The sequence below is a fragment of the Oncorhynchus gorbuscha genome, linkage group LG01 (assembly GCF_021184085.1).
Source record: "Oncorhynchus gorbuscha isolate QuinsamMale2020 ecotype Even-year linkage group LG01, OgorEven_v1.0, whole genome shotgun sequence".
NCBI lineage: Eukaryota > Metazoa > Chordata > Actinopteri > Salmoniformes > Salmonidae > Oncorhynchus > Oncorhynchus gorbuscha.
The window spans coordinates 16,024,862-16,050,527 of record NC_060173.1 but is presented as its reverse complement, the minus strand read 5'-3'; the positions used below and the strand labels follow the sequence as shown (position 1 = coordinate 16,050,527).

Here is a 25,666-nt window from a genome sequence, read left to right as displayed (position 1 = left end):
AGCATAGGATGGAGGTTTGTTATTAACCACCTCTTGCGTTCCGTCAGTAGATTAGTGGGGTTCCGTGTGGTAGAGGGGATTAATCCAAACAATTCACACAACAACAATTCACACAACAACAACAAAAATAAAAACAATAGATATAGTTAGAGGCCCAAGAAGAAAACATAATAATAATAATAATAATAAAAATAAATAAATAAATTGTCCGATTGACTATTCAGATAGCAGCCGATAAGACAGCTAACGGTAAGCAGGCCGCAGATGGGCGTTCAGGTAACGTCGCGACGGAGGAGCCAGCCGGATAACTCCTTCGGGTAGATAACGTCGGCAGTCCAGTTGTGAATGCCCGGTGGGACTCCGCGTAGGCAGTAAAACGGGTCCGGATAGGTGACTGCAGCCCAGGAGTGATTGATGAAACTCAGGAGTGATTGACGGAGCTCGCTAGCTCCGGAATAATTGATGTTTGCTCCGGAATCGACGAAAGCCGATAGTCACACGGATAGCAGCTAGCTAGCTGTGAGATCCAGGTATGAATGTCCAGAGAGCGGTTGAAATCCAGGGACATGGAGAGAAAAATAGGTCCGGTATGTTCCGTTCCGAGCCGCGCTGCGCCGTACAAAACTGGCGATAGATTTTCGAGCTAAAGGATAGCTGATGACCACAAACCGTGGTTAGCTGAATACTAACGATTTGCCAGTAAAGAAGCTAACTAGCTTCTGAGCTAGCTTCTGATTAGCTTCTGGATTAGCTTCTGGGCTAGCTTCTGGCTAGCTTCTGGCTAGTTTCTGGCTAACTTCTTGGAGTTTCTTGCTAGGTTCTTGGAGGATTACAGATTTGAGGCAAATAATACTTTTTTATAAATATAAATTGGTGAGGAGGGTTGCAGGAGAGTGTTTTGAAGATGAGTCGATGGAAAATTAAAAAATGTATGTGAAAAAAGTTATATATATATATATATATATATATATATATATATATATATATATATACGGGACACAACAAGGCGAGGACAAAAGACGTCTGAACTGCTATGCCATCTTGGGGAAAAAAATGATCATGATGTTAGTGAGGTGTATACATGGGGTGGACAATACAGGTAAATGAAATGGTCCTATAGGGGTAATAAAGACTGGAGCAAGACATTATCCTAAATGGGAGAAATTACAATATTTGATAAAGTCAACAGATCTCACCATATTACTGTATAATAATACTATTAGAAGTGATTCATTTAAAAAGGATGTCATTCTGTTGCTGTTCAGCTTCCTAGAAGCTATTCAGATTCATAACAATGACATGGCAGTGACTCAGTCAATCAGCCAGAGATGATATGTGTTCATTCCAGTGAGGATTATAGGGGGTTATGTTTGAGGGGGGGCAGCCAGGCAGCATAAAGGATATCAGCCTCAGTCTCATTGTTTGGGCTTGTTAGAGTAGCGGGGCAGGCAATCGCTCGGAATGTCCAGCTAAGCCTGTACCCTCTCTGCCAACGCACAGCTAACAATAGCAGCCACACACCAGATATAATCGCCCGGGGTTGACAAGACATTGAAATTCAATCATGTTTAAAACGTTAGATTCCCTCGTCCTTTTTGTGTCTGTGTGAGCATCGTTCATCCAGTAACTGTTTCTTCTTGTGTGATCTTTTACATATTGACTCACTGTTTCTGCTGTTTCTCTGTAACTAATAATTCAATCCCTATTCTAAAATGGAGGGGCTATTATTGGTGTGTTGTAATGGGCCTAGTTTGTAATGCACCTCTTGGGAGGTTCCCGTTGCTTGGAAAGCAGACACAGTGTGTCCTTTATTTAAAGGGGGAGATCAAGCTGATCCTAACTGTTATAGGCCTATTTCGATTTTGCCCTGTTTATCAAAAGTGTTGGAAAAACTTGTGCAATCTAGTTTCCGCTCAGGTTATGTACGTGTCACTGCAACCCAAAGGTCCTAAATTATGTCTCCATTGCCCTTGATTGTAAGCAATGTTGTGCTGCTATTTTTACTGACTTGGCCAAAGATTTTGATAAGGTAGACCATTCCATTCTTGTGGGCTGGCTAAGCGGTACTGGTGTCTCTGAGGGGTCTTTGGCCAGCCACTGCCTGTCACCAAGGGAGTACACCTCGGCTCGATCCTAGGCCCCACGCTCTTCTCAATTTACACCAACAACATAGTTCACGCAGTAGGAAGCCCTGTCATCCATTTATATGCAGATGATACAGTCTTATACTCAGCTGGCCCAACCCCGGAATTTTGTGTTAAACACTCAACAGCAAAGTATTCTTAGTGTCTAAGAAGCTTTCTCTGCCCTTAACCTTGTTCTGAACACCTCTTAAGCAAAGGTCATGTGGTTTGGTTAGAAGAATGCCCCTCTCCCCACCGGTGTGATTACTACCTCTGAGGGTTTAGAGCTTGAGGTAGTCATACAAGTACTTGGGAGTATGGCTAAATGGAACACTGTCCTTCTCTCAGCATATATCAAAGCTGCAGGCTAAGGTTAAATCTAGACTTGGTTTCCTCTATCTAAATCGCTCCCCTTTCACCCCAGCTGCCAAACTAACCCTGATTCAGATTACCATCCTACCCGTGCTAGATTACGGAGACGTAATTAATAGATCGGCAGGTAAGGGTGCTCTCGGGCGGCTAGATGTTCGTTACCATTCGGCCATCAGATTTGCCACCCATGCTCCTTATAGGACACGTCACTGCACTCCATACAGTGCCTTCGGAAAGTATTCAGACCCCTTGACTTTTTCCACATTTAGTTAGGTTACAGCTTTATTTTTAAATTGATTAAATTGTTTTTCCCCTCATCAATCTCCACACATTACCCGATAATGACAAAGCAAAAACGGGTTTTTAGACATTTCTGCTAATGTATTAACCTGTTTGGGCTAGGGGACAGCATTTTCACTATGGATTAAAAGCGTGCCCAGAGTAAACTGCCTCCTACTCAGTCCTAGATGCTAATATATGCATATTATTATTAGTATTAGATATAATTATTATATTATTAGATGTAAAACACTCTGAAGTTTCTAAAACTGTTTGAATGATGCCTGTGAGTATAACAGAACTCATATGGCAGGGAAAAACATGAGAAAAACATCCAAACAGGGAGCGGGAAATCTGAGGCTTGTAGTTTTTCAACACATCCCCTATTGAAGACACAGTGGGATATTGGTCATATTGCACTTCCTAAAGCTTCCACTAGATGTCAACAGTCTTTAGAACATTGTTTGTTGCTTTACTATGAAGGGGTGGCTGAATGAGAGGGGAATGAGTCAGAGGTCTGGCATGGGCTCGTGATGCGCGGTCATGAGAAAGTTACCTCTCGTTCCATTGCTTTTCTACAGACAATGGAATTCTCCGGTTGGGACATTATTGAACATTTATGATAAAAACATCCTAAAGATGTATAGAATCAATTGTTTGATATGTTTCTACGACCAGTAATATAACTTTTTGGATTTTTCATCCGACATTTCCTCTGGAATTGCCCGCGCCTCGTGAGTTTAAATTTGTTTACTAAACGTGCAAACAAAAGGAAGTGTTTGGACATAAATTATTAACTTTATCGAACAAATCAAACATTTATTGAGGAACTGGAATTCCTGGGAGTGCATTCTGATGACGATCATCAAGTGGTAATTGAATATTTATCATGCTATTTCTGACTAATGTTGACTCCAACATGGCGGATATTTGTTTGGCTTGATTTGTCATCTGGGAGCCGTACTCAGATTATGCTTTTTTTAAATTGTATTTGTTTAAATCTGACACAGCGGTTGCATTAAGGAGAAGTTTATCTAAAGTTCCATGTATAATAGTTGTATCTATTATCAATGTTTATTATGAGTATTTCTGTGATGTGGCTTTCTGCAAAATCACTGCATGTTTTGGAACTACTGAACATAACACGACAATGTAAAATTAGATTTTTGGATATAAATATTCACTTTATCAAACAAATCATACATGTATTGTGTAACATGAAGTCCTATGAGTGTCATCTGATGAAGATCATCAAAGGTTAGTGATTAATTTGATATATATTTCTGCTTTTTGTGACAACTCTCTTTGGCTGGAAAAATCGCTGTGTTTTTCTGTGACATGGTGGTGACCTAATATAATTATTTGTGGAACTTTCGCAGTAAAGCATTTTTGAAATCAGACACTGTGGCTGGATTAACGAGAATTGTATCTTTAAAATGGTGCATAATACTTGTATGTTTGAGAAATTCGATTTTTGAGATTTCTTTTGATTGAATTGGAATTTGTTCCGCTAGCGGAACCCCGTTCCCACACAGGTTTTAAAAATAAAAAACTGAAATATCACATTTACATAAGTATTCAGACCCTTTACTCAGTTCTTTGTTGAAGCACCTTTGACAGCGATTACAGCCCTGAGTCTTCTTGGGAATGACGCTACAAGCTTGGCACATCTGTATTTGGGCAGTTTCTCCCATTTTTCTCTGCAGATCCTCAAGCTGTCAGGTTGGATGGGGAGCGTCGCTGCACAGCTATTTTCAGGTCTCTCCAGAGATGTTTGATCGGGTTCAAGTCCAGGCTTTAGCTGTGCCACTCAAGGACATTCAGAGACTTGTAACGAAGCCACTCCTGCGTTGTCTTGCCTGTGTGCTTCGGGTCATTGTTCTGTTGGAAGGGGAACCTTTGCCCAAGTCTGAGAACCTAACCGGTCTGGAGCAGGTTTTCATCAAGGATCTACTTTGCTCCGTTCAAGTCTCCCAGTCCCTGCCGCTACAAAACACCCCCACAGCATGATGCTGCCACCACCATGCGTCCCCATCTGGTTATTGGTCACCTCCCTGACCAAGGCCCTTCTCCCACGTTTGATCAGTTTAGCCGGGCGGCCAGTTCAGTTTAGCCGGGCGGCCAGTTTAGCCGGGCGGCCAGCAGTTTAGCCGGGCGGCAAACCTCTTCCATTTAAGAATGATGCAGAAGTTTTTTAGTACCCTTCCCCAGATCTGTGCCTCAACACAATCCTGTCTCAGAGCTCTATGGACAATTCCTTCCACCTCATGGCTTGGTTTTTGCTCTAACTTGCACTGTCAACTGCGGGACCTTATATAGACAGGAGTGTGCCTTTCCAAATCAATTGAATTTACCACAGGTGGACTCCAATCAAAAACATCTCAATAATGATCAATGGAAACAAGATGCACCTGAGATCAATTTTGAGTATCATAGCATAGGGTCTGAATACTTATATAAATAATATATTTATTTTAAAACATTTAATACATTTGCAAAATATTTAAAAAAAAAAACAGTTTTGCTTTTACATTATGGGGTGTAGATTGATGAGGGGGAAAATGTTTTAATCAGCTTTAGAATAATGCTGTAATGTAACAAAATGTTGAACAATGGAGGGGTCTGAATACTTTCCGAATGCAATGTATATTGTCATGTCATGTGGGGGCGTGAATGTGCCATGAAGGTTTGTGGTGTGAAGGATATTCCAGATGTGGGTGCCCCAGCTATATCTGAGATGTTTAGTGTAGGTGTGATCTGGGCGTGTGTGTGTATGTGTATGTCCTGACTGACATGTGTTTTCGTTGCTGAAAAGTGAGTTTACTGTAGATAATCTGAGCTCCTGACTGTTGGTGTAGGTGTGATCTGGGCGTTTGTATTAGTATGTTCTGACGCGTGACTGAGGGGGTATAGAGGGGGTAAGAGTTACAGTTTGGAATAAGGGTTACAGTATTACAGTTTGGGATAAGGGTTACAGTTTGGGATAAGGGTTACAGTATTACAGTTTGGGATAAGGGTTACAGTATTACAGTTTGGGATAAGGGTTACAGTATTACAGTTTGGGAGAGCTGTGGGTCATTCTGTCTGTCTGCCATATAGTATGCATGTGTTTTCTAAACGACATCTCTGACTAACTTGTGGTCTATCTATCTCTCAGCTGGAGATGGAGAAGCTACAGCTGCATAGTCTGGAGCAGGAGCACCGTAAACTAACCGCCCAGCTAAAGGACGAGCGGGAGAAGAACAAGCACATGGTTATGATGCTGGTGAGGGAGTGCAAGCAGCTGGCGACGCGCGTGGTGGAGGAGTCGCAGCGCTTCGACGAGATTTCTGCCCGGCTGGATGAGGAGAGCCGCTTGGCCGGGCGGCTGCAGGAGGAGTTGACAGCAGAGAGGCAGCGTGGACAGCAGATGGAGGCCAAGATGGAGAAGCAGCTGTCAGAGCTGGACACTGAACGCGAGCAGCTGCGTGCCAGGCTGGGCCGAGAGGAGACAGAGAGCCTGAGCCTGCGCCGGCAGGTAGAGCAGCTCAGGACTGAACGGGATGGTAAGGATGTTAAAGACGGTAAGGATGGTAAAGCCGGTATCCCAGCCCAACCGGCTGCAGCTACTGCTGTGGATCCCACCTCTACCACCAACCCCCCACCTCCCAAAAACACAGCATCTGTTGCTGTGGCCACAGACCCAGTCAGCTCCCAGACGGCCTCCTGCCAAACGGACCTGCCCCCTCCAGAGGCCGAGGGGCAGAAGAAGACTATCCCCCTCACCATCCCTGTCAAACCCACTCCCACCAACTACGCAGGCCTTAGCCTGCCCAAGACGCCCAGCGCAGGCCGGGGGCTGGTCCACAGCAGCTCAGGAGGACTTCTTCAAACAGGGGAGAATGGAGCCGAGGGCCAGACGTCCCATGGTGGGTTATACTCCCCTAACCCCACTTCAGCCCTGCCCATGGGGGTGAACCCTCGTGTCCAGGCTGCCCGCTACAAGTTCCAGGAGCAGGACCAAAACGGCACATCCTCCCAGAGCAGCCCGCCGACCCGTGACCTATCCCCCACCAACCGAGACAACTTTGCCGCCAAGCAGCAAGCGCGACACACCGTCACGCAGGTCCTCTCACGCTTCACCAGCCCCCCAGCAGGTGGCCCCGGAGCCCTCCGTCCCGGCCTGCCCCACTCCACCTCAGAAGGGGGGCCCTTCCCTGGCCGCCTGGGCCACCCCATCGGCCTCAAGTCCCCCACAGTGGCGAGGATCGACCGGGGAAACCCGCCCCCCATCCCGCCCAAAAAGCCGGGTCTCTCCCAGACCCCCTCCCCTCCCCACCCGCCCATCAAAGTGGTGGGGGACAGCAACCGTTCCCCCGGGGTGGGGTTAAAACCCGGCACGCCCCAGCTGCCGCCCAAACCCGCCCTGGACCTGGTCCCAGCTTTGACGGCGTCTCAGGTGGGTGCCTGCCCCCCCGCAAGGGGGGTGAGGGGGCCACACCAGGCCACGTGTGCAGAGTGCCCCCCCGCCAGCGCAGCCATCACTGTCAGTAGCCCCTCCATAAACCCCTCCTCCTTCGCTAGCATTCCATCCCGTAGTCCCAGGCAGCCCCCTGGCAACAGCATCAGGTAAAGGGGCACCACGCTCCCCCTACCGCTCTCCCCTTACTGCCTCTACCTCTCCGCTCCAACTATCTTTCCAATGCTAGGCTAGCCTTGCCTAACGTAGGATTCAGGCCATAAGGAACCTGCTTTAACCACAGGAGTCCAAAGGAGAACACAAAGGAGCAGGGTCAGTCATGTTAACTCTTGCTAATTGTTGCAGTGACTGTATCCCTCTCGGCCCTAAACCGACCACTGCTTGAGATCTGATCTCTCTGTACGCATACTTAATCCTCCTCCCGCTCCTTCTGGAGCCTGTCGTCTCCCTGCTTCACCAGAGTCCTATTCTGACACGTTATCCCCCAGCTAGCAGCTGTAAACAGACTAGTGGCAGGCCAATATCATGTGCCTGCAGGGTAAAGGGTCAATAGCTAGGCTAGCTATCTCGAGGAGTGTTACACCAGTGTTATTTGAGGCAATGAGGTTTTAAAGCTAAGTTTTCCCTGTTCAGATGGGTGTGTAGGGTTCCTGTGAGTAACCCCCTCCTCTCTGAAGCTGATGCCAGAGGCTGCTCTCTCCCCTCATCCCCAGTCCACTAGCATGCTTCTTCCTCTCCATTATCATCACCCCTCTCCATACACACACCACCTCCTTCCCCTGAACCCTGTCCATTCCATGTTCCTTCCTGTTTCAACTCCATATTCCTCCACTCTGAATGTTATGATGTACTTACAGTTTCATGTGGATGTTTATAGTGCTATGAATGTAATATTATTGTTTCTGTTTATATTGCAACATGGATTTATCGTCGCAATTGGTTGAAAAAGCACATTTCATAACACATTTCAAGCAATCGTGTAGAGAAGTTGACGCAAGTCCTGTTTGTTTTATCCCAATGTGTATGGATGAGAAAAGTGCTTTATAGAATTTTGGCTGAAACAAATGAGGAATGTGTTAATTTTCTCGACTGATTCCATTTATTTCATGAAGGGATATATCAGCATTTTAGGGTAAGGTTCACGTCAGATCTCTTATAAGTAAAATTTGTCTTAATGTTACAATATGTTGGTTAAAATGTCATCATTACCTAGAATACTTTTTTTTTGCCAAAACACACTTCTATTAAGACTATACTACAACTGCACTATACTAAGTCTTCCTCCACAGCAGTGAAACAAATTTGACTTTCACCTCAAATGACCAATCTGAACACCAGCTTTAATGTCACCAGTAGTTTCTGTTACTTCAGTATCCCAAAACAGTAACTTAGTCAGACGTCTTGGAAAGCGCAACGGTAATGGCTGTCAACCGCTGATGTCGTTAAAATAATGAAATACACTTCCCTTCCTTTCCTCCCCCTCTCCTTTTCAGTCTTTCTGACAAGGGTGTAATCTAAAGGTCTTCAGCTCTTTTTGCTCTAAACTGAACACTTTTCACCTGCATGTCCCGAGAAGTGCCAAATAACCCATGACGTTCCTTTATAGCATTGTAGCTAACAATGACCTTCACTTTCCCTCCCACCCCATCCATAGAGTAGAGTTTAGCATTTTGCTACATATTAGCGTTATACAATACTGTGCCTTTTAATTGCAAATTTAAGTTCTAAAGTGCATTGGGAAAGTATTCAGACCCCTTGACTTTTTCCACCTTTTGTTACATTACAGCCTCATTCTAAAACTGATTAAGTCATCATTTCCCTTCATCATTCTACATACAACACCGCATACATTTTTGAAAATGTATTAAAATACAAGTTGAAATATCATAACTATTCAGACCCTTTACTCAGTACTTTTTTGAAGTACCTTTGGCAGCAATTACAGCCTCGGGGCTTCTTGGGTATGACACTACAAGCTTGGAACACCTGTATTTGGGCAGTTTCTGTCTGAGTGACCATTAGGTTCTTGGCCCTTCTTCCCCGATTGCTCAGTTTGGCCAGGCAGCCAGCTCTTGGAAGACTCTTGGGGGTTCCAAACTTCTTCCATTCAAGAATGACTGAGGCCACTGTGTTCTTGGGGACCTTCAATGCTGCAGAAATGTTTTGCTACTCTTCCCCAGATCTGTACCTTGACACAATCCTAAAAAGCTTATTTCTCTTAAATGTTGCAACTATTTTTTTTTTTACATCCCTGTTAATGAGCATTTCTCCTTTGCCAAAATAATCCATCTACCTGACAGGTGTGGTATATGATGAAGCTGGTTAAACAGCATGATCATTAAACAGGTGCACCTTGCGCTGCGGATAATAAAAAGTCACTCTAAAATGTGCAGTTTTGTCACACAACACAACAGGGATTGGCAACTGGCATGCTGAGTGCAGGAATGTCCACTAGAGCTGTTGCCAGATATTTTAATAATAATTTCTCGACCATAAGCTACCTCCTCGTTTTAGAGAATTTGGCAGTACATCCATCCGGCCACACAACCACAGACCACATGTCAACACACCAGCCAGAATCTCCACATTCGGCTTCTTCACATGCGGGATCATCTGAGACTAGCCACCGGACAGCTGATGAAACTGAGGAGTAATTTTTGTCTGCAATAAAGCCCTTTTGTAGTGAAAAACAAATTCAGATTGGCTGGCCCTGGCTCCTGAGTGGTTGGGCCTATGCCACCCCAGAACCACCCATGACTATGCCCCTGCCCAGTCATGTCAAATCCATAGATTAGGGCCTAATTTATGTATTTAAATTGACTGATTTCCTTATGTGGAGTGTAACTCTGTAAAATTGTAGCTTGTTGCGTTCAAATTTTTGTATATATTTGTTCAGTATAGATTCATGCATTCATTGTCTTTTGAGCTCTAACCAGACTGTGTTGTAGAACTCAGGTGTTGTGGTGTTCATCTCCCTCATTCCCCTTCTCCTCTCTATCAAAGTTTCTCTGCCATGTTCAACCTTGTCCCCTCTAACTCCTGTTAGGCTGGCGTCCCTCCATAGTCCCCTCGCTAAACTGCGGTGGGCCCGTTGCCCTGGACGACGGGCGCCCCCTGCTCCTCCAAGCTGCTTCCCAGGAAATGTCACTTTATTGTCAATGCTGCTTAACCGAGATCCAACGGATAATATTAGTCTCCTTGAAGACCACCCAACCTCTGCTTTGTTTTCTGCTGCTCAAAATGGACGCTCAGGTACAGTGGGACAGTCATAAGCTGTGTTCGAATACTCATACTAACCTCATTAACCATACTATTTGTGACGATGGAGTATGTAGTATGCTTATTGGTCATAGTATGGATATAGTTGGTATGCTTATTGGTCATAGTATGGATATAGTTGGTATGCTTATTGGTCATAGTATGGATATAGTTGGTATGCTTATTGGTCATAGTATGGATATAGTTGGTATGCTTATTGGTCAAAGTATGGATATAGTTGGTATGCTTATTGGTCATAGTATGGATATAGTTGGTATGCTTATTGGTCATAGTATGGATATAGTTGGTATGCTTATTGGTCATAGTATGGATATAGTTGGTATGCTTATTGGTCATAGTATGGATATAGTTGGTATGCTTATTGGTCATAGTATGGATATAGTTGGTATGCTTATTGGTCATAGTATGGATATAGTTGGTATGCTTATTGGTCATAGTATGGATATAGTTGGTATGCTTATTGGTCATAGTATGGATATAGTTGGTATGCTTATTGGTCATAGTATGGATATAGTTGGTATGCTTATTGGTCATAGTATGGATATAGTTAGTGTGCTTATTGGTCATAGTATGGATATAGTTGGTATGCTTATTGGTCATAGTATGGATATAGTTGGTATGCTTATTGGTCATAGTATGGATATAGTTGGTATGCTTATTGGTCATAGTATGGATATTGGTCATAGTATGGATATAGTTAGTGTGCTTATTGGTCATAGTATGGATATAGTTAGTGTGCTTATTGGTCATAGTATGGATGTAGTTAGTGTGCTTATTGGTCATAGTATGGATGTAGTTAGTATACCAAAAGTTCCTGGATGACATACTAAATTCACCAAAATACAAAGTATACAAGCAGTGCACACTATTTCAGTGCTTTTAGGGCCCGTAATGCTATTCTTCAGAAAATGGGCTAACCACCTCTGTTAGGGCAAGTAAAATGGTCAGAGTGAGGTGTTCTCTCATTTGTGTCTGGAAGTAGCTAGCAAGGTAGCTAACATTTCCCAGTTAGCTTAGGTGCTTCATTGCAGTTGTGAGGTCAGAACGCTCGGATCAACCCTACTCCTCGGCCAGAGGAACGTACAGTGTGCGCACTTTGGCTCTCCAGATTGAATTTACGAAGATACCTGAAGTCGTATAATGTCATTTGTTATGCTAACAAGCTAGCAAGAGGTTGCATAGCAACAACATCTACTTCCGGGAAAAAAAGGTGAAGCACTGAGCACGCTCAACTGAAAGGATCCCGTTTGTTTACAGTATACTAAAATGAACAAATAGTATATAGTGTGTAGTATATACTCATTAAGTATGTAGTATACAGTATGTTAGTATGGGTATTTGAACACAATGAGCTCATACACACACACGCATACTACCTATTGCAGCTAAGATTTGATGCCTTTCTGTCATGTTTGATATTGTCCTGCCATTCAAGGATCATTGATCTATAAACAGTACTGAAGGTTAACTGTTAAACCTACTATTGTCATGTAAAGGAAAAGACAGAGAGAGCACAGCACTGAGAAATCAATGGTTACTTCTCTCTCCGCCTCTCTTACCCCCCCCCCCTCTTTCTCCCCTCCCTCTCTCAGACTGCGTTAACCTGCTGCTGACTTCGGGGGTGTCTACTGATGTTTCTGATTTAAACGCCTTTACACTTTGCCGCCTCACATGGACACCACAGGTTGGTCCACAACATAACTAACCCCTGTCAATCACTGCTATATACAGCGTCCTCTTTAACCTTTTACTGGGCTGAACCAGGGTCACACAGAGTGTTTCTTGGTAGTCTTAAGCAAGTCTACTTTGAAACAAAAGTATACACCTTACAAAAAGAAGACATGTCAGATACAGAGTTGAAATGCATTATAATTTTTCACTATTTTGTGGTATCCAATTGTTAGTAGTTACTATCTTGTCTCATCGCTACAACTCCCATACGGGTTCAGGAGAGATGAAGGTTGAAAGTTATGCGTCCCCCGAAACACAACCCAACCAAGCTGCTTCTTAACACAGCACGCATCCAACCCGGAAGCCAGCCGCACCAATGTGTCAGAGGAAACCCCGTGCACTGCGGTTAGCATGCACTGCGCCCGGCCCCCACAGGAGTCACTGGTGCACGATGAGAGAAGAATATCCCTACTGGCCAAACCCTCCCTAACCCAGACAACGCAATTGTGCGTCGCCCCACAGACCTCCCAGTCGCAGCCGGCTGCGAACCCAGGGTCTCTGGACCACTGGGCCACCTGGGAGGTAGAAATATAAGACATTTTGAGTTTACATAGCAATATAACATTTTATCACAGAAAACTGAAATGTAACAAACCCATTTGACATAGAAACAACATATTTTCATTGTTTTTAATTACGAAATATATGAATAACATTCCACCCATTACACCAAACAGGTCTAATGGTCATTGACTGCAGGAAAGGGTCACTGTCTGGCTCCAGATAGAGCCGCTGTCAGTAACTGTTGGCTCAGTATTTGTCCCTCCAATAAACTGACAGAAGTCTTTCTCAGATATTGTAACACATACAGCTGTCAAATATGCCACTGAAAGTGTTACATATCATAGTGTTACTGTACATGTTAAATATAGTGTCCTCTCCGTGTTTGGCTGGTGGCTCCGAGTAGAAGGGCATAGAGAATGATAGAGGACTCTGGGGTCCAAAAGATAGTTTTAGCATGGGCAGCGCCATTGAGGACTTGCACTATTTTGAAGTAGTCAACCGGGTGAGACTTCCTTTGGGTTAAGGAAGGATCACAAGATTTCATCCGTGTCATCAGGAGGGATCAGCCAATGAATTATACTTGTGAGCAAACATTCTATAACTGCAGGTGTCAGTACCTAGGTACCTGTTCAAACGCACTACAGGTGGCAGTACCTAGGTACATGTTCAAACACACTACAGGTGGCAGTACCTAGGTACCTGTTCAAACACACTACAGGTGACAGTACCTAGGTACCTGTTCAAACACACTACAGGTGACAGTACCTAGGTACCTGTTCAAACACACTACAGGTGGCAGTACCTAGGTACCTGTTCAAACAAACACTACAGGTGACAGTACCTAGGTACCTGTTCAAACACACTACAGGTGGCAGTACCTAGGTACCTGTTCAAACACACTACAGGTGACAGTACCTAGGTACCTGTTCAAACAAACACTACAGGTGACAGTACCTAGGTACCTGTTCAAACAAACACACTACAGGTGGCAGTACCTAGGTACCTGTTCAAACAAACACACTACAGGTGGCAGTACCTAGGTACCTGTTCAAACAAACACACTACAGGTGGCAGTACCTAGGTACCCGTTCAAACAAACACACTACAGGTGGCAGTACCTAGGTACCTGTTCAAACAAACACACTACAGGTGGCAGTACCTAGGTACCTGTTCAAACAAACACACTACAGGTGGCAGTACCTAGGTACCTGTTCAAACAAACACACTACAGGTGGCAGTACCTAGGTACCTGTTCAAACACACTACAGGTGGCAGTACCTAGGTACCTGTTCAAACAAACACACTACAGGTGGCAGTACCTAGGTACCTGTTCAAACAAACACACTACAGGCACGATGCACCATTTCAGTTTGTTTACCAGTAAACAAACAAAATTGAATACATTAACATGGAGATGTCCTCAATGGTGACGCCCATGGTCTCACGCCGCTGTGTGGACAACCAAGAAACAGGAGCCGGGATGCCTTTTCCTTTATGTCAGCAGTGCTGCGCTGGGCACACATTGCCAGCCCAGGGCCAATAGCATGCTCTGTTGAGTGTGGAAATTGAAGAAAGGCAGCTGAAGTCAAAATCATATTTACCCTAACCCCAATCCTTTTTATTTTACTAGGACAATCAGTTAAGAACAAATTCTTATTTTCAATGACAGCCTAGGAACAGTAGGTTAACTGCCTTGTTCAGGGGCAGAACGACAGATTTGTACCTTGGGGATTTGATCTTGCAACCTTCTGGTTACTAGTCCAATGCTCTAACCACTAGGCTACACTGCTGCCCCCGCTGCCTAACCTTAACCCCAATCCCCAAAACCTAACCCTAACTCTTAAACCTAACCCCTAAATCTAACCCCTAGCCCTAAACCTAACCCCTAGCCCTAGCCCTAAACCTAACCCTAAACCTAACTCCTAAACCTAACCCTAACTCCTAAATCTGACTCCTAAACCTAACACTAACTCCTAAATCTAACCCCAGGCCTAAACCTAACCCCTAAACCTAACCCAAGGGGGGGGGGGGGGGTACAGCCAACGGGCCATATCTGTCAATCTGGCCTGTGAGATGACCTAAATTACCTTTATTTTATTTTATTATTATTTTTCTTCCGTTTTTTCTCTCCAATTTTGTGGTATCCAATTGGTAGTCTTGTCCCATCGCTGCAACTCTAGACCCATGCGTCCTCCGAAACACAACCCAGCCAAGCCACGCTGCTTCTTGACACAATGCCCCCTTAACCCAAAAGCCAGCCACACCAATGTGTCAGAGGAAACGCCATACACCTAGCGACCGTGTCAGCGGGCATGCGCCCAGCCCGCCACAGGAGTCGCTAGAGCACAATGGGACAAGGAACCCGGACAACGCTGGGCCAATTGTGATACTCAGGAGGCCCCCGCAAATTGATTTTAACAAACAATTGGTCCCCCCAAAAATGCGTCCCTCCGTTGAATTTCAAAATCTCGATGTGGCCCTCGAGCCAAAAATGTTGCCCACCCCTGCCCTAACCCCAAACCTCAAAGCCTAGTTGTAAACCCTAATCTTAAACCTAACCCCTGAGCCTAAAATAGCCTTTTTCCTTGTGGGGACCGGCTAGATGTCCTCACTTGTCCATATTTTACTGTTTTACTTCTGGTCCCCACAAGCATAGTAAAACCAAAAACACACACAAAGACCTTCATTGGCCTGCCTCAACTAAACATCCTCAGAGCAGTACTGTATGTCTGCTCTCACAATACAGAGAGAGGTTGACAGTTTGACAGCACAGAGATGTTCCCAAAACATTTTAATGGTTGCAGAGTTTCACTACATCTATGTGTATAACCCAACCTCTTCTCCTGTGTGTGTCCCATGTCCAGGTGTGTGGAGGCCCTAGTGTTCGGTGGGGCTGATGTGGACCAAAGGGCCATTGGGGGAAGACCCTTCTGTTCATGGCCAGCAGAGCCGACAGGCTGGACTGTACCAGTGCCTTGGTCAACGCCGGGGCCGACCGCTCAAGAGCCACCACCGTAAGTCACCACCTGGCATATTTTGTCCCATAATGTCCCCAACTGGCCCCAGCTGTTCTCAGCTGTGCCCTGTTGTCCTCTGCAGCCCCCCCCCCAGTTCCCCTGTTTTCAGACTGTCTGTTATTGTCTGTCTAATGACTCAATCTTTTGTCCTCTCATTTACTCAACTGTCTGTTATTGTCACACTCAAGACTGTTTTTGAACAAACAAATCAAGATCACAGAAAGCTACTGGGTTTTCAAGTCTGATAGGCGAGTCGTGGCGTCCTGTCACTAGAATAAATACCCTTCAAAACACTGTTTCCCTCCAAGGGAATTCAGTATTACATTTGCATCACAACACAAGGACCTTTACAACATAGCATAGGACCAGAAACCAACAGTCTTTTTTAAATATAAAGTCTGTTCATGGTTCAACGCATTTCACATATAGGTTTCCTGTGTCTCTATAGCAACTATATGGCATATGACTAATTGCTCTTGACAATGATTTAGGAATGTGTTTTGTTTCGTTTTATAGTTAGTTCCGTTATAATTGGTGACTCCCCTCTGTGAATAGCCACTACATTATTGTCCCTGGGCAACTACCTACTTACACAGCTCCACTGGGCTATTTTTGTCATATCACATTTGTAGAAATTATATTGACTAATATTGCACAGAAAGCAGGTTTGAGTGTGTGTAGGTGGATAATTTCTTTGTGTGTGTGCGTGTGTGCATGTGCGTGTGTGTGCGTGTGTGTGTCCCAATGCTAATATGTGTGTGTGATCCACAGGACAGCTGCAAGGCTCTCCACGAGGCATTCAGCTTGGGACATGTAGACACTCTGCGGCTCCTCCTCTGCCACCCTGCCCCAGACTGTACCCACACCATGACCCTAACCCTGACTGTACCCACACCATGACCCTGACTGCAACCATAATCCTGGTCCTGCCACAATCCCGGTCCTGTCTAGCACCTTGCTCAACCAGGATAACTGTGAGGGCTGGACCACTGCACACATCACTGCTGCCAGGGGCTTCAAGGTACTGGGACACTGATCATGTACTGTTGTCTCAGACAAATGGAGGGATACTGAATGACGTACAGTACATATAGACTCAAACACACCATCAGGAACTTCTCTCTGTATGGTTTAAATGACTTGCCTAGTAAAATAAAAAAATAGTGGGCTAGTCAGGATATTCTTTAGAGATAGTGGGCTAGTCAGGATATTCTTTAGAGATAGTGGGCTAGTCAGGATATTCTTTAGAGACAGCGGGCTAGTTGGGATATCCTTTAGAGATAGTGGGCTAGTCGGGATATCCTTTAGAGCTAGCGGGCTAGTTGGGCTTTAGAGATAGCGGGCTAGTTGGGATATCCTTTAGAGATAGCGTGCTAAGCTACACTTTGGAAAACTACACTTTGGAAAACATCAACATCAATAGCTGAGGCCATGTCAAAGTGTTAAAGTCATATTGGTATTTATAATAGGATAAGAAGTGAATCAATTGAATGACAATCATTACAGCTCCTTACCTATGAGGACAGAGAGCATGCTAGCAGTGTTGTGGCTTCCAGTCAAATCAGCTTATTAAGAACAAATTCTTATTTTCAATGACGGCCTAGGAACAGTGGGTTAACTGCCTGTTCAGGGGCAGAATGACAGATTTGTACCTTGTCAGCTTGGGGATTTGAACTTGCAACCTTTTGGTTACTTGTCCAATGCTCTAACCACTAGGCTACCCTCTCTAAAGGATATCCCGACGAGCCCGCTATCTCTAAAGGATATCCCGACGAGCCCGCTATCTCTAAAGGATATCCCGACGAGCCCGCTATCCCTAAAGGATATCCCGACTAGCCCGCTATCCCTAAAGGATATCCCGACTAGCCCGCTATCTCTAAAGGATATCCCGACTAGCCCGCTATCCCTAAAGGATATCCCGACTAGCCCGCTATCCCTAAAGGATATCCCGACTAGCCCGCTATCCCTAAAGGATATCCCGACTAGCCCGCTATCCCTAAAGGATATCCCGACTAGCCCGCTATCCCTAAAGGATATCCCGACTAGCCCGCTATCCCTAAAGGATATCCCGACTAGCTCGCTATCCCTAAAGGATATACCGACTAGCTCGCTATCCCTAAAGAATATCCCGACTAGCTCGCTATCCCTAAAGAATATCCCGACTAGCCCGCTATCAAGACTAGCTCGCTATCCCTAAAGGATATCCCGACTAGCTCGCTATCCCTAAAGGATATCCCGACTAGCTCGCTATCCCTAAAGGATATCCCGACTAGCTCGCTATCCCTAAAGGATATCCCGACTAGCCCGCTATCCCTAAAGGATATACCGACTAGCTCGCTATCCCTAAAGGATATACCGACTAGCTCGCTATCCCTAAAGGATATACCGACTAGCTCGCTATCCCTAAAGAATATCCCGACTAGCTCGCTATCCCTAAAGAATATCCCGACTAGCCCGCTATCCCGACTAGCTCGCTATCCCTAAAGGATATCCCGACTAGCTCGCTATCCCTAAAGGATATCCCGACTAGCTCGCTATCCCTAAAGGATATCCCGACTAGCCCGCTATCCCTAAAGGATATACCGACTAGCTCGCTATCCCTAAAGGATATACCGACTAGCTCGCTATCCCTAAAGGATATACCGACTAGCTCGCTATCCCTAAAGAATATCCCGACTAGCTCGCTATCCCTAAAGAATATCCCGACTAGCCCGCTATCCCGACTAGCTCGCTATCCCTAAAGGATATCCCGACTAGCTCGCTATCCCTAAAGGATATCCCGACTAGCTCGCTATCCCTAAAGGATATCCCGACTAGCTCGCTATCCCTAAAGGATATCCCGACTAGCCCGCTATGCCTAAAGAATATCCCGACTAGCCCGCTATCCCGACTAGCTCGCTATCCCTAAAGGATATCCCGACTAGCTCGCTATCTCTAAAGGATATCCCGACTAGCTCGCTATCCCTAAAGGATATCCCGACTAGCCCGCTATCCCTAAAGAATATCCCGACTAGCCCGCTATCCCTAAAGAATATCCCGACTAGCTCGCTATACCTAAAGAATATCCCGACTAGCTCGCTATCCCTAAAGGATATCCCGACTAGCTCGCTATCCCTAAAGGATATCCCGACTAGCTCGCTATCCCTAAAGGATATCACGACTAGCCCGCTATCCCTAAAGGATATCCCGACTAGCCCGCTATCCGTAAAGAATATCCCAACTAGCCAGCTATCCCTAAAGAATATCCCGACTAGCTCGCTATCCCTAAAGGATATCCCGACTAGCTCGCTATCCCTAAAGGATATCCCGACTAGCTCGCTATCCCTAAAGGATATCCCGACTAGTTCGCTATCCCTAAAGGATATCCCGACTAGCTCGCTATCCCTAAAGGATATCCTGACTAGCCCGCTATCCCTAAAGAATATCCCAAAACAGAGAGAATGCATGTTGGTCCCTATCTCAGGCAGTGAGCTGAGTCTTGTCTGTTATTTTAGACGTATCCTCCAACCAGAGCCAAGTTTACCGAGGTGTTGCGGCCTATTTTGAGCTGTAACGCAACACGGTCCAAACAGCTGCTGTCCCTGACCGCCTCCTGACCGCCTCCTGATTCAAGTTTGAATTTCCCCTTGTCAGCATGATGGAATGGATGGCACCCAACGGAATACCAAGCACCCAGCGATTCCCTGCTGAACCGAATCGCTTATATAAATGTGAATCTTTCTTATTCTCTCTGATAAATCGCTCTTACAGTGTAAGTTGATTCCAGGGGAATCACTATGGGTCTTAAGAAAAATTGTTTTCATTTGATTCACTGAATGAATCACCGGCCCTCTGTTATCTCTCAACGTTACTCACTATTTAATTGGACATTTAGGAGTAAATAGTAGATGAATGTAAAATAAAACAAACTTTTTTTTGTTAAGAATACATTTTTGTCTTATGAATGACTGTCAATAAAGTTTAATTTAGTTGTATTCACATTCACAGGTAAAAGCTGAATTGCAGTGACTGTTGGATGAATCGTTTTGGAAGTAATTGACTCCTTGATAGCTGATTATTGATATCGGGGCTCTTCCAGGCACCTGGCATTGCAGCTGGTGTAGCAAAGGTCATAGACACACACACACACCCATACACACACACACAATCTCTCTCTATCACTCTCTTTCTATTTCTGTATCACACACATCCTTACACAGGGCAGCTCTGTTGGATGACACTCGTCCCTGGGTCCTGTCCAAAGGTGTGACCGGGCCAAGCTGGAGAGGGCTGGGCCACGAGCCTAATTGATCTTGGCCCAATCACAACACACCACACTCACACTGAGAGGCTGCCCAAAATAAACACACACACACACACGTTGGGCTCTAATTCAATCCACATCGCGGAAGTTCAGCTTTACAACATGATTGAAATTTAAAGGCAATGTTCCCGCTTTAGTGGAGACTGCATTCACAATAAACACTGAATATGTCGACTCAGGTCGGAAATTACCATTAAGTTTGTATTGCGGAATCTGTCAGTATTGAATAGAGCCCTTTTGTCACGTTCTGACCTTAGTTCCTTTGTGATGTCTTTGTTTTAGTATGGTCAGGGTGTGAGTTGGGTGGCAGTCTATGTTCTTTTTTCTATGATTTTGTATTTCTGTGTTTGGCCTGGTATGGTTCTCAATATGAGGCAGCTGTCAATCGTTGTCCCTGATTGAGAACCATACTTAGGCAGCCTGTTTTCACCCTTGAGTTGTGGGTGATTATACTTTCTGTTTAGTGTGTTTTGCACCTGACGGAGCTGTTTCGGTTGTTTTTTTGTTTGATGTTGTTCAGTTAAAATAAATAAGATGAACAAATACCACTTTGGTCCTCCGATCCTTCCTACTCCTCCTCGTCAGAGGAAGAAGAAGACCGTTACACCTTTACCTCTCTATAATTGAGTCAATTAGTATATAATATATTTAATATATTTCTCCAAGGAGGCAATTTCCCGGTCACAGTGTTTGGACAAACTCCCCAATGTGTCCTGTTTAAGAATTACTAATCTAATCTGGGTCCTGTCTATGAATGACTAATCTCGGCACCCAGAACCAAACCAACTATTCCAATTTCAATGTTTCAATATTAATGCTGTGTCATGACTCTCCTGTGAAGATCTGAAGGATCAGGTTACAGTGGGTCCGCTTTAGAGCGTGCTCTCTCGTAGAGGGGGAGAGTGGGAAGTCGGCTGTTTTATGACGGTCGTAAATACCGAAACTCCTTTCCCCACTGCCAAAAGGAAAGTTGAAAATCCCTTTGTTACCACAGAGAAAGACTTTGCAGTACGATAACCTCAAAAGGTTTTCTAATGTAACAATATTTCTGTATTCCAACCAGTTGGAATTGTCCGTGGGTATTTAAACAATAATCATGTCCATCATTTACTGTGTGACGTTATAATGGAAACATTGTAACTTTAAGAGCTTTCACAATGTATTTCTCAGATTTCCATCTACATGTTGTGAAACTACTTCTCACAAATATAAAGATGAAATGTATTTTAGCCTCCAAAAGGAGAATTGTCTTTCATGTAAAGTTTTTCCCAGTCAGTAACCACGGCCACGCGAGCACATTGGGACAAAAGGGATGCAACCGCCCTGCTTATAAAGGACTCCTGACAACATTTACATTAGTTAAAAACGCAGGCACGGGAGTTCCCATGTTGAAATGGCTGGAACTCTTTCAACAGAGAAGAAGTACTACTTATGTCAAAGAGACCCATGGTCAGCCAGACGCCACAAATGTGTAAGAAATCTACAAATGAGTCAAGATAACGCAGGGACGGAGTCCCCATGTTGAAATGGCTAAACTCTGAAACTATCGATCACTACTGAAGAAGTAAATCCTAGACCGTGACCTTTATCAGTCCGCAGCTGAAAATATATGTAAGTCTAGGACGAGAATACCGACAACGGCGGGAGCATCTACTCTAAGAACTACAGGGTACGTTGACGTATCCATTATAACAGAGCTACAAAGGACACAGCGACCAGAGTTAAACAACCAGAGACTCTCTGATGAACTAATATCCAGCAGACGGACCAGTGATTGCAGAGTGGGACAGCAAGACCTACACTCGTAAATATGTCAACTGTACATTTCTTTTCGAATGTTCATGTTCAAGGTATTAGCAATTTCTATGAGTGTAGTTATCAGCACTAAGTTTCCCGCTCTTGAGCTGTCCCACCCCTTTCCTTTGTCTACCAAGCCGTCATATCGGCTTAGCCCACTAGGGACTTTCCTATCATGTCAGTAACCAATGTATGACCAATTGTGTGTGTTATGTAATTCTGTGATTGATTAGTTAGTAAATAAAATAATTAAGCCAATTTGTATATCGCTGATTCCTGATTTATGTTAGGGTTCGTGCAGATATCCAAGGGTTTGCAACGTTCAGTAATGAGACTGATGAGGTAAAAATACATTAATTAGTGACTGTAATCGATAAGATATGAAAATATCGGAAGAGTTATTTTGGGAAATAAATACTCTTTAAACATTCTCCCGTGGTGCCCCGACTTCCTCGTTAATTAAAGTGACATGATTAGTTTAATTGTTTTATTAAATGACACAGAGAATTGATTTGGGAATATACAGTCTTCACATTTAATGATAGTCAACGCTATGACAGCTGTCACAAGAGACAAGTGAATGATTGGCTCGTTACATAGAGTCTGAACCGACGGAGTGAAATCTAGTCTAGCCAGGGGAAAGATCATCCAGTCTGTCTGAGCTCAGACAATGGAGAGAAGGAGGGGTCTGTCCTCAGTTTAACACGACAAGGGGAAACCATCTGTGGGAATTCTGCCGGAGCAACCGCTTTATCAAAACACAAGGACAAGAGAGTAAGGGAGGGAATCCGTAGTGAAGGGTGGGATGGAAGAGAAAGAGAACGGTGGAAATGGGGATGCATTATGGATGAGATATGGAAGGAGGGAGGGAGAGTTTGGCATATTTAGAGAAATATGTCTGGTTTCTGTGTCAGTGAAGATCAGCACCCCCGATGGGTTTTGGGTTTGTTTTCATTGTCGCCTGTAAGGGAGTGGGTGTGTGGGTGGGTGCACTCTGTGTGTGCTTACAGAACCTTTAAAGTATCAACTGTGTAGATGTGTAATGTTGAAGTAAAGTTGTCTAGACACAGTATGTGGAGGTTTAAGTTTTTGTGCTGTATTTATTGTCGGTATGCACATGTGTGTGTGCTTGAGTATAGCATGTATTGTGTGTTTTTTTTATACTGCTGTTGTAAATGTGTGTGTGTACCTGATTCGGGTCTTTATTGATCCCCTATCCACCCACTGCCAGAGTATTGTAGTGTTGTAGTGTTGCCTGGGAAGCTTTAGCTAGCTGTTTCTCTTTCTGCTGTGTAATACTGGCTGGCTCATTTCCTGTCTGCTTAGAACACTGTGTTTTGACAGCACAGGGAAGATTCCTCTAATTTCTGACACTGAGGCAGCGTAGCTGAAATTTAAAGCACTGTCAAACACTGTGTTCATATGTGTGTGTGTGTGTCTGAATGTGTGTGTGTGTGTGTGTGTGTGTGTGTGTGTGTGTGTGTGTGTGTGTGTGTGTGTGTGTGTGTGTGTGTGTGTGTGTGTGTGTGTGTGTGTGTGTGTGTGTGTGTGTGTGTGTGTGTGTGTGTGTGTGTGTGTGTGTTGTGATTTGCTCATTTCCTGTCTGTTTTTGTGTTTCTTGACAGGCCTGTCAGAGTCGTGCCTTGATGAGCTGGCCCTGGAATCCCTCATGCCTCTTCAGCTGCATCCCTCATGCCTCTTCAGAACTACATCTTCCTGGTACACACACACACACACACACGGAAAGAGGAGAAGTAGAATATGATTATATGGATTCACAAAACAGGTCACTTGGATTTTGGGTTTAGTATTTTTGTGCCCTCTACTGGCCATAAGTGTGTCTGAAACTGCTTGCTCATAAAGGACAGGATAGAAAGGACGCTTAGTGTGTCACTTTGTGTTATGGGCCGTAAGGGGACCTGTCAAGAGTACCTAGCCAATCAGACTTCCCTCTGCATCAAGATGAAGCAGGAGTCTGTGGGTGTGGCCTGTGACATCTGGGTGGAGGTGGACAGGGGTCTGACTAAAGAACATATGTTGGACACCTTCATCAACTGTGGTAAATAGTACTTCTAAATGTTGTTATAAAACTAGAGTTATACTTGCCTCATTCTGTTCAGTAATCTTGGATTATGCTGCTCCATAAGGTCAGTCACAGGAAGACACTGCTCCCTTAGGAACAGATCTAGGATCATCATCCGGACCAGAAAACACAAACTGACAAAACTAAGATCCGTGATTGTGGGCGACTTCATTCTGTTATTTCTGTATCTGTGTTAGTCCAGGTGGCTGGCCCGGCTCTGGAACATAGTGGAGGTCCTTCACGTGGAGTAGGCCATCATCTCCCGGCTCTGGAACATAGTGGAGGTCCTTCATGTGGAGTAGGCCATCATCTCCCGGCTCTGGAACATAGTGGTGGTCCTTCACGTGGAGTAGGCCATCATCTCCCGGCTCTGGAACATAGTGGAGGTCCTTCACGTGGAGTAGGCCATCATCTCCCGGCTCTGGAACATAGTGGAGGTCCTTCACGTGGAGTAGGCCATCATCTCCCGGCTCTGGAACATAGTGGAGGTCCTTCATGTGGAGTAGGCCATCATCTCCTGGCTCTGGAACATAGTGGAGGTCCTTCACGTGGAGTAGGCCATCATCTCCTGGCTCTGGAACATAGTGGAGGTCCTTCACATGGAGTAGGCCATCGTCTCCCGGCTCTGGAACATAGTGGTGGTCCTTCACGTGGAGTAGGCCATCATCTCCTGGCTCTGGAACATAGTGGAGGTCCTTCACGTGGAGTAGGCCATCATCTCCCGGCTCTGGAACATAGTAGTGGTCCTTCACGTGGAGTAGGCCATTGTATCCTGGCTCTGGAACATAGTGGTGGTCCTTCACGTGGAGTAGGCCATCGTCTCCCGGCTCTGGAACATAGTGGTGGTCCTTCACGTGGAGTAGGCCATTGTCTCCTGGCTCTGGAACATAGTGGTGGTCCTTGACGTGGAGTAGGCCATCGTCTCCTGACACTGGGCATCACCTAGCAAACACCACCTGAGCTCAGGCCAGCGAGCGGTGGTCAAGGCTGCTCTCAGTATCCTGGTCGACAAAGCCGTCCTGCAGGGATGTCCTCTGCCACGGCACGGTGGGTACACACTACACTATTGCCTGAATTCAACTATAGGGCCGACCCGACCTGTAATGGCTCAGATAGTTTCTTTTCATATGGTCCTTTCCAGCACGGGTCCAGCAACTATGGTAGATGCGTTACCAGGCCAGCTCAGTACAGCTCGTCTTGCTTGGATCGGTTTGGCCCTATAGTGTTCATCTGGGTTGAATATGTGTTTGTCTTATGTATTTTGGATTGATGGATGATAGGTACACTGCTTGTTTGCCTGGTTGGGAGGAAGGTAGATTGGTAGTTGTATAGGTGGATAGAGAGAATAGTTTAATAGTCCTAAATGTCCATGTGTTTCCCTCCTCATCAGAGATTAACAGGCACCTGTTGAAGTTCGAGGTGGGACCTTCCCTCTCTCAACCATTGGCTCCTGTAAAGAGGGCGGCGGCAGGAAGGGGTAGGACAGTAGCATGTGGAGATGAGCCAATACCAGCCCACGAAAGAAGGGGAAACCCCGCCTCCAACTTGAGCTGTGGAGATTCTCTCAGAGAAGGTAGGATGAATCAGTGTTTTTCACTACTGTTGTAAAGTTTACCCTACCTTTTGAGTTTGAATAGCCATAATGGTTATTCATGTTGTCCTTTTCTTGCCTGCAGGGTCATTGTCCAGCGCTGATGTCCTCTTCATCACCAACAGCAA

At 45.0% G+C, this 25,666-nt stretch overlaps 1 pseudogene; it reads left to right on the top strand.

Moving 5' to 3' along the window:
* The window catches only part of LOC124039862, a 141,304-nt pseudogene that overhangs the window by 111,200 nt on the left and 4,438 nt on the right, over window positions 1–25,666 (top strand).